Consider the following 10317-nt stretch of genomic DNA (forward strand, 5'->3'; position numbering starts at 1 on the left):
TGCATAATCGACTAATTACCAAAAATTCCCTAATTAAGTTTCTAACTAATTACCTGATGGCCTATATTGCAATTTACAAATTATAGCCGTGGGGTTCGCAAGGCGGATCCACTTAGAATTCATTCTCAGGATGACACCAGTTAATTCCCGAACTTTGCGGAGAAATGCATTGGCGTTCCAGTTAATTTTGTGCTTCAATGCATAAAGCGACGTTTTGTTAAGAACCTAACTGGAACGCCAATGCATCGTACGGAACCAGGGAGACGTCGCTGTCGCGCGCAAGATCGCCTGCAGCGTCACCGCGCTCTGGCAACGTTGTGCGCCGCATCCGGCGCCCCTTGGAAACTTCCGGTAGCGGTTCCTTTTTCTCGTTTTTGCTGGTATTTGTTCGCTCGCGCGCTCGTCCTGCGCATATTCTGTGTTATTTTTCGGATATATCGATATAAGTGCGACTTGTGGCATTCAGTGTGTTGTGTGACGGCATGTAGCTCTTGGAGCATCGACTGTTTTCATTACGCTTACTCGTCAACGGTGTTTTTCACATCTGGGAGCCTACCAAGAGCTTCCAGATTTGCACTGCTCACTTCATCCAAGGTACGCTACTACGTGGAGTAGCCGGACTGCTATAATGCTGAATAATAAAAGTGCTACTGCACGATTGTTCTGGCCGTATGTCGTGTAACTCACGCGAGAACAGCTCGACCCTCGCCCCGAGTTTGCCCGCTCGTCCAGTTTCTTGTCTCGGCGTGGATCGCCATGCTACGAACATGAGTTTAAATTATTGTTTAGCGGATGCAATGCTGCCGTCGTTTTATTGTAATGTTTTTCGTATCTAGGGCACAAGTGCACTTCTGCAGCTTTACTACCTAGGTACATGTGCGCATTGGTTTAGCATGTTTAACATCCCAAAGCGACTCAGGCTATGACGGACGCCGCAGAGGGGGGCTCCGGATAATTTCGACCACCTGTGATTCTTTAACGTGCACTGACATCGCACAGTACGCGGACCTCTAGCATTTCGCCTCGATCGAAATGTGAGAGCCGGGGCCCAAACGGCGTCTTTCGGGTCAGCAACCGAGCACCGTAACCGCTGAGCCACCGCGACGGCATGTGAGCATTCGTATTGGTATCGCAGAGCAGAATCGCAGAAAAGTTAGCGATTTCCGTGCATGCATGTAGGAAGTTTCCGCCACATTCTAAAAGCATTTACGAATTAACGGAGGCCAATTATGGATTGCAATCTTGTGCCCAACACTACAGGCTTCATTTTGTTAGAAGTGTGGTAAATTCGTGAGCATTTAAGTTAGTCCCATTTCAGTCGACCTAGGCTTCTTGCACTAAATGACTTTTGAGAATGTACAGTTATTTGTGAATGCATATTGACAAGCAGAAACAAGGCATATGACGCAGAAAACATGTGCATGTACACATGAACAGCTTACCACTTAATCTTCCATCTTGCAGCAATAAAAGTGCCATTGCGAAATGCAAAAACGCCCGTGTGCTTGTGTTGTAGGACACGTTAAAAAACCCCAGGTGGTCAAAATTAATCCGGAACCCTGCACTACGGCGAGCCTCATAATTAGAACTGGTTTTGGCACGTAAAACCCCAGAAAGAAGTGTCATTAAAGTTTTTCTAGTTTTCGGCAGTCCCATTACCTGCCTTGAAGACAACAGTCTGCGTTCATTGCATGTCCTCACTAAGTTGCTCCGCTTGTTGCTCCGGGGTTGTAAACTGAGGGAAGGTGTTTGGAGCCCGGCGAAAACGAAAATCGCACGACATCGTCCAGCGGATCGGGCAGCTCTCTGCCTCTAAACATCAGCTCTTGGCGATACCGATCTTTTTGCTTCGGTGCTAAGCGCCTTAAAGTAGTCGCCCGTCATCTCGACAATATTCACGATGTAGAATCAGCTCATCACAGATTCCACCAAGCAGTGCAAACATCGACACGCCGGCCTCACGTCCAACGCCTCCTAAAAAGACTATTTAGGAGGCGTTGTCACGTCGCGCATGCCTTCAAACATGTTTTGTTTCCTTCCTCCATGCCTTCAAACAACATAGCCGGAAGTGCTTCTAGCTTTCCTCCATGCCTTCAAACAACATAGCCGGAAGTGCTTCTAGCTCTCCTCCATGCCTTCAAACAACATAGCCGGAAGTGCTTCTAGCTCTCCTGCCGGAAGTTCCGATGGGGCAACCAATCAGCGGCAAGCGAGGTTTGTTTGTTAACACTGAAACCGTTTTGCCGTACGACACGCGCGGCTCACGCGTGGATAAACAAACGAAATGGCGGAACGACACTTCCCCATGCGTACAGTGGCACCATGGAGGAAGGAAAAAAACTCCATGAGTGGCACCATGCGGGTTGGCGAAGCATGGTGTAGAGAGTAAAGGCGCTCATGTCTTTAAAAATTGAAAGCTCCAATTACATGGTGTAGAACCAAAGACAAAACAACTAATAATGCTAAAATTTGTAAGTGAGCCAGTTACGACGATTTTATTAACGTGGGTCTTTTCGCAGCTGTAGCTATCTGGGAACGAGAGGACTCCGTCCAGCAAAATCTCGGCTGTCGCAAGGGATTGTGGGGTACGGCGTATTCTGCTACAACTTCCGGTTCGAGTCCACGACCAACGCCTCCTATAAAGGAGGCGTTGCCACGACGCCGTCTATGCCGCCGTCACTTCATGCCCATGCTTCACGCACTTTGTCTTTTATATACTGCGGAACTTTGGTGAAAAACCAGGATATAACCACCGCTGGGCAGTTCCAAAATGTAGGTGTGAGCTATCGCTCCTTCGTACTTATGTTGGCGCCCTTAAGCCCAAACCGCATGAGAGCAATTTTGTGCGCGACGGCTTCGAGCGACGAAACGGGCCGTCGCGCGAACAGATCGCTTGTTCTTGTCGCTCGGTTCTGGAAATCTAGAATTCGTAGCCCGGAAGTGCTATGAGCGACTAGCCAATAGCGCGAAGTCGGAACTGGATATACATCAGTCAAGTATTACCGATTGTCGCACGGAACGAGCAACCGACTAGATTTTGATACGTACGTGTAAAGTATAAACCGCATTCACGCGATCTCGCGCGCGACAGCGACAAGCGACACGATGGAGATGGCTGTCGTGGTCGCTCGTCGCCTACAAGTCGTACCGCATGCGAGCGACGTCTCCCCGGTGTTGCCGGTATGAGTGAAGCAAATACTCGCCGAAACTGGCGTGACGCTTGCTTTATTAATTTAAGTTAATGTGTTTTAGTGTAAAGAGCAGCATAAATATTTCTAAAGGTCTTGCACTATGTTATTATCCTTGAACGTATCAAAATCTAGTCGTTTGCTCGTTCCGTGCGACAATCGGTAGTGCTTGACTGATGTATATCCAGTTACGGCTTCGCGCTATTGGCTAGTCGCTCATAGCACTTCCGGGCGACGAGCGACGAATTCTAGATTTCTAGAACCGAGCGATTGAGCGAAAAGACTGAGCGATCTGTTCGCGCGACAGCCCGTTTCGTCGCTCGAAGCCGTCGCCGTCGCGCACAAGATCGCGTGAATGCGGTTTGGGCTTAAGGATAATAACATAGTGCAAGACCTTTAGAAATATTAATGCTACTCTTTACACTAAAACACATCAACTTAAATGAATAAAGCACGCGTAACGCCATTTTCGGCGAGTATTTGCTGCCTTCATACCGGCAACACCGGGGAGACGTCGCTCAAAGTCGTCGCTCGTCTCGTCGCTCGCCTCTTCCATGCTCCACCTTGCACGCTCCCTTAAGACCATCCCAGGGCTGAACTTCTCCCTATACGCGGACGACATCACCCTCTGGGTCACAGGTGGCTCAGACGGTGAGATTCAAGACGTACTGCAGGCCGCCGCCGATAAGGTGGAGGCCATAGCGGGACGCATGGGTCTCGTCTGTTCCCCCGAGAAATCTGAAATACTTCTCCTTCCTGCCCACACCGGCAACCGTAGACACACTCCCGACATCCACATCCTCCTCGGCAACAAACATGTCCCCAGGGTAGACAAGCTCAGGGTTCTCGGTCTGCATATTCAGAGCAATCGACACAACACGCACACCCTCCAGACACTCCAATCCACCGTCGACAACACTCTCAGACTGCTCGGCCGCGTGTCCAACCGACACGGCGGTCTGCGGGAAAATGATCTTCTCCGACTAATCCACGCCTTTGTCATCACAAAGGTAACTTACACACTCCCATACTTACACCTTCTCAGAAAGGAGACTGACAAGGTCAACACCCTCCTTCGCAAAATCTATAAATTCGCCCTAGGCCCCCCAGTACGCACGTCCACAGAACGGCTCATGCAGACCGGTACCTTCAACACACTCGACGAGCTCGTCGAAGCCCATCTCACCTCCCAACAAACCCGCCTTTCCAAATCGAAAACCGGACGACACATTCTCAACTCCTTAGGCATTTCTCCACCATCTCTCACTCACCCCAAACACACCATTCCACACCACATACACGCGAATTTACACATTCCACCACTCCCTAAAAACATGCACCCTATACATCACATCCCACGCAGGAGGCAAAGGGCCAAGGCCCTACACAGAAAATTCTCCAATTCAACCGACGTGCTCTATGTCGACGCCGCCGAATATAGCACTGGCTCCAAATATGCCCTCTCAGTAATAAATTCGCACGGCCAGTTAGCTACGGCCGCCTCTGTCTATGCTTCTTCTCCGGAGGAGGCGGAGGAGGCGGCCATAGCCCTGGCTTTCGCTATTCCAAATTCCTCCGTCATTGTCAGCGACTCAAAAACAGCCATCAGCAATTTCGGAGCGGGCAGGGTGTCAAGACAAGCCCTTTCCCTAACCCTCTCTCGCCCTCCCACACAAGACGTAGGCCTGATTTGGACCCCAGCACACGCGGGTCTCGCCGGCAACGAGGTGGCTCACGCCAGCGCCCGAGGATTAACGGACCGGGCGCGGGCATTAGGTGAGTCGCAAATCGTTGCTTTCGAGAGGCCGTTTTCCGCGAGAGATCGCCTTCTCACATTCCACGACATCTGTGCACATTATACACTCGATCGTCTCACATTTCCTCCCTTGGCACGTAATTCTCCACGTAAACGCGAGATCCTCTGGCGGCAGCTACAGACTCGCACCTTTCCCTCCCCTCACTTTCTACACGTCATTCACCCTTCTCTCTACCCTTCCCCGGCGTGCCGCTTCTGCTCAGCGGCCAAGGCCAATCTCGACCACATAATGTGGAGATGCCCTCAACACTCATTGCCCCCTCCCCTTAATAATTTAATTACTAGTGAGGAGCAGTGGGCGGCTGCCTTGCGCAGCTCCAGGCCCGACGTTCAGGAGGCCATCCTGGGGTGGGCTGAGAGGGTAGCGGAGGACTACCTCGAGTAGACCCCTTCCCCCCTCTACCCCGCTGCCCCTTTCCTTGTAAAAAGGACAAATAAAGTTATTACTACTACTACTGTAGGCGACGAGTGAACGCGACAGCCATCTGCATCGCGTCGCTTGTCGCTATATATAGACTCATGTATTTTTATGTGGCAGGCATTTCATGCCCTAACGTGTTTGTGTCGCGTCAAATAGTCATAACGTTTATCAAGCGCAAACGTTTATCGAGCGGATATAAAGGTTCGTTAACTTAGAAGTAGTTTTTAATAAGTGATAAGTCAACCTAATAAGTGGCTGTTGGTAACGCTTCCCATAACAAACGGTACAGTCGATCGCTTCGTCCGCTGTTTTGTCTGCATGCGGTGCCCAGCGCACGCCATGTCGTCGGCTGCTGTGCCTTCGCAGTCTCCCGTTTTTTGTCAAGAGACGCATGTCGTGTATAACTGCAGAGAGAAAGCACTGATTTAAGTATCTCAAAAGTGCACGAATTATTTTGACGTTACCTCTCCTCCCTCTTTCGTGCAGCCTCAGTTGCCTTTTAGTTGTACCGGAATGAAGACGGCACATAATCAATGTGCTGAGGATCCTTGCTGGGTGCACCTGTGTGTATTTAACTGATTGTTAAAAAGGGGGTATTTGTACTAGAACGTTAGTAGACGAAGTTATTCGCCAAAACACTTGCCTGTGGACGAAATGATCTTCACATATTCTGGCTCCTACGTTCGGTACCCACAGCTCGCCGTTCACGGTCGCTCGTTTGACGGCAACTGCCCATTTACGTTTGTGCGCTTCATTCCACGGAAAACGAAACACTTTTTTTTTTTCTTTCACGGAAGAGTTCGCGCACCCTAATGCCGAGCAGCCAACCATAATCGCGTTGCTGAAGCGTGTGTTCTTCGCAAACAGCGGGAAATCGCACTGTAGAAACTGCTGACAAGGCTGAACGAAGCAACAGAAGCGCTAACCCGCGAACCGGAAGTCGCTAGCTGACGACATCGTCATTTTGCTATCCACCTATTGGTCATTGCCGAACTCCCTTCGCGAAAAGCTCCATTAAACTTCCTTGGCGAAAAGGAGACCGTGTGACACCGAACGCATATCCTTCGAGATAAAGACGACGGAGTTCAAAGGAGTTTGCGGGTGCCCGGTGACAGGGGTATTAATCTTTTTCCGCTGAGTCATTGTCATGGCTATGCATTCTACCATCATCCTTTAGTGTTTCCTTCACTTAATAATACCCACGTCCGAACCCATTCCTGTTGTTCTTGAGTGTTAATCTTTTTCTCGCTGTGTCATGGTCATTATTGTATTCTGCTATCATTATCGTTACTATCATATTAATATTTGCACCCATTACCATAATTAATTCTCGATTCTTTGCCACCTTGAGGATTTTTCGGCCCATTTTCCCGCGTTGTCATGCTCATTATCATAATTTATTTAATGGCTATCATCATAATTATATTCCTCATGAAATTAGTAAGTGGATTTTATATAAGAAATTATAAGAAGCCAACATCCAATGACACCAAGGACAACATAAGGGAAATTACTTGTGTTTACTAATTGAATTAAAGAAATGATAAATTAATGGAAATGAAAACGGATGAAAAAACAACTGTCCGCAGGTGGGGAACGAACCCACGTCTTCGCATTACGCGTGCGATGCGGAGCTACCGCGGAGCCGTTTTCCCGTCCACTTTCTGGGGTATTTATGTTTTACAACTAGAATTAACCCTGGGAGTGTTAGCCAGCGTCACCACTCACAAACCTAGAGGCGGATGTGGAACATCCTTTCTGCCACAGGCGTCACGAGCACGTGATCTTTTTGGGCGATGGCAACTGGTCAATAAACCCACATATGCTGCCTGAAGGCATCAATGTTGCCGGATTCGAGCCCTCGTTATGTAAATAACGAGAAGAAAGGGAACCGAGGGGCCCGATTTTTTTTTATTAATCATATTGTCACGTAGGTGACGGTGAACTGCCTGGCACGCAGGCAGACAGAAAGTAACACTGCGTCGACGGTAAACTTAAAATAGAATTTATTGGGCGAACTTGAGCCCCTAAAGCAAGCGAACTCGGCAACAGCGAAAACAGCAAGCGCGCCCACGGCGTTCGTCGGACTCTGGCAGCATAAGCGGTGGACCCGTATTTATACCCTCTTGCGTCCAAGATCGAAACGCGACAAGCGACGCCGCTCGCGTCCGCAGGAGCGCCGCTCGCGTCGGCAGGAACGCCGCTCGCGTCGTTTGCGTCGCTGGAAGCCGAATTAACGCACGTGGCATTATCCCCACTCACCACATTATCACCACTATCCACCTGTTCCCGCAAGTAGACGTCGGGAAGGGGCCAAGCAGATCCATCTCGATCTGCTGGAATGGTTTTCGTGGGGGCTCGGTTGGTTGCAGGAGGCCGGCTGGCCTTGTAGGCGGTGTTTTCCGACGTTGGAAATCTCGGCAGGTTTTCACGTAGCGTGCGACGTCTGCGTTCAGGCCGGGCCAGTAGTACTTTTCTTGGATTCTTCTCAGAGTTCGAGTGAATCCCAGATGCCCTGCTGTCGGCTCATCGTGAGACGCTTCTAAAATCTCTTGCCGTAGCTTGACTGGCACGACCAGTAGGTAGGCCGCTTTGTACGGCGCGAAGTTTTTCTTCACAAGCACGTTGTCGCGCAGGCACAGCGACGAAAGCGCGCGCCTGAATGCCTTTGGCGCCGAATCGGTCTTGCCTTCGAGGTATTCAACGACACAGCGTAGATCAGGATCGGCGCGTTGATCTTGTGCGAAGGTGTTAGAGCTTATAGACCCAAGGAAGGCATCGTCATCATCGTCGCAGGGCGGGCCGGATTCAACAGGGGCTCTCGAAAGGCATGCAGTCAGCGTCTGTGTGCTTTCGGCCTGACTTCAGGGGCGGATCACGGTTTTTTCTGAGGGGGGGGGGGGGGGGGGGGGTCAGCTTCTGTCGATGATGATGATGATATTAGCCTTTCTTATTTACCGAAAATACGATAAACCCGCGTTTTATACGGCTAAAGCCACACCTGTAGCCCTCCGTGGTGGCTCAGTCAGCTTAGGCGTTAAGCACGAGATCGCGGGATTAAATCCCGGCCGCGGCGGCCGCATTTCGATGGAAGCGAAATGCAAAAATGCCCGTGTTCTTGCGTTGTAGTGCACTTTAAAGAACTCCATGTGGTCAAAATTAATCCGGAGCCTTCCACTACGGCGTGCCTCATAATCAGAACTGGTTTTGGCACGTAAAACCCCAGAAAGAGGAAGAAGACCTGTAGCGAAGCCAGGTATCGGTTTCTCCGAGCTTATAGGAAACGGACGTTACCCAATAGAGCCATGTGCTTGGCGGCTGCGCCTGATAATACAGGGTGTTCAAAACTAAACTTTATGGTTTTCTTAAAGTTAGGCACTGGGAGGCACGCGAAGACCACCTGTACAAATAAGTTAGGTGGCCAGGGGGGCACAAAGTGAGATGATAATTATCGCTGTGAGCAGCCCAATTAACTAAAATTGAACAATTATTTTTTGTTGACTGCAGGAAGTGGGTATGTTTGTATTGAAAACTTAGAGACAGCCGAGTTTCTACACAGTATCAGTCGGAAGAATTATTCTAGCGTGTCCGTGCTCCGAGATATCAGACTCCAAATTTCAATTGTTGTACTGCGCAGAAAAGTTGTCGCAGTTTCACCTGAAAGGCGAAGCATCAATTGCGATAGCAAATTTGTAGAGAGCTATACGGAGTAATGATAGTAGCTTTATCAGTTGTATAAACTTGGAGATACAGCAGCACCGGCAACACGCAGAACTGTTGTCGACGCCGTCGGCGTTTTGCCCGCGTTCCCACAAAATGCGCGCGGCGTTGGTGCCTCTGTTAGGAGCCTCTGATATAAATAGGCACTTGGTGCCGCAGCTAAACGTCGCCTCCCTTCCCTCACCCTCCCCCCCAACGGCTTTTCGCGCGTCGGAAAAAGGCGCGTTTGCTCTACATATATGGCGATTGTAAAGTAGGAAAGAGACGCCTACTTCTACAGCCCTTAAGGGAGCACGGCGCAGAACGCGCGTTTGTTATCCGCCGTGGGTTCCCTCCCCGTGAAAGCGCGCGTCCCTCGCGCCCTTTCACTCGCACATACAGCGTTCGGCGGCGCGCGGCGACGATTTCATCTCCATTGACGTCATACGGAACCTCACGGCGACGGCAGAAATCTGCTTTGGAGTGTCCATATAATTGCTATCGCAATAATAATCGAGAATAAAGACGCGACAATTCTCATGAATTCCCGTGAATGATCATGAAGCTCAGTGACCACTTCTGTGGAGGAATGGCGGTGCCATCTTCTCTCTTGAGTCGTGGTGGTGTGTTGACTAGAGGAACGTTCTTGAATACGGGCGTAACGCCCCGCTCCAACGCAGCAACCACAAAGCTGGGTGTTTACGATATGCGAATCACCGCGTATGAAGATTCACGACGCCACCTACAAGAAGAACGATGTGGCGTGTTAGCCGGGAGCGCAAGCACGGCCGCCGAGCCAGCGTCTTCATGTTTTGTTTCCCACTCGACGTCATCCTTTTATACAAGGCGCGCATCTGCTCCCGCTTCTCTAACCACGCGACGCCATCCTAGGCCCGCGCGCTGGCGTTGGCCGATGACGTCACGCTCCCCCACTTCGCAGCCGCGGCTCGAGGCTTCGCCCCGCTCCGCGAGAACGCTCACTCAGATAAACGGATCCGGCGGGCTTGAGTCTCCTGTGCTTAATGTACGACAATAAAAGTGCGAAGTTACAATGAAAAACTTGTAGCGTACGAACGGTACTGTGCTCGTACTGGATATTGTCAACGTGTAACTGTGATCACAATGAGTGCTACAGTTAAAAAAAGTTGCCTATGCGTAGTTGTTAGTTTAGCTGTTCGTTGTTATTATTTATA

The sequence above is a fragment of the Dermacentor silvarum genome, chromosome 1 (genome assembly GCF_013339745.2).
Source record: "Dermacentor silvarum isolate Dsil-2018 chromosome 1, BIME_Dsil_1.4, whole genome shotgun sequence".
Taxonomy (NCBI): domain Eukaryota; kingdom Metazoa; phylum Arthropoda; class Arachnida; order Ixodida; family Ixodidae; genus Dermacentor; species Dermacentor silvarum.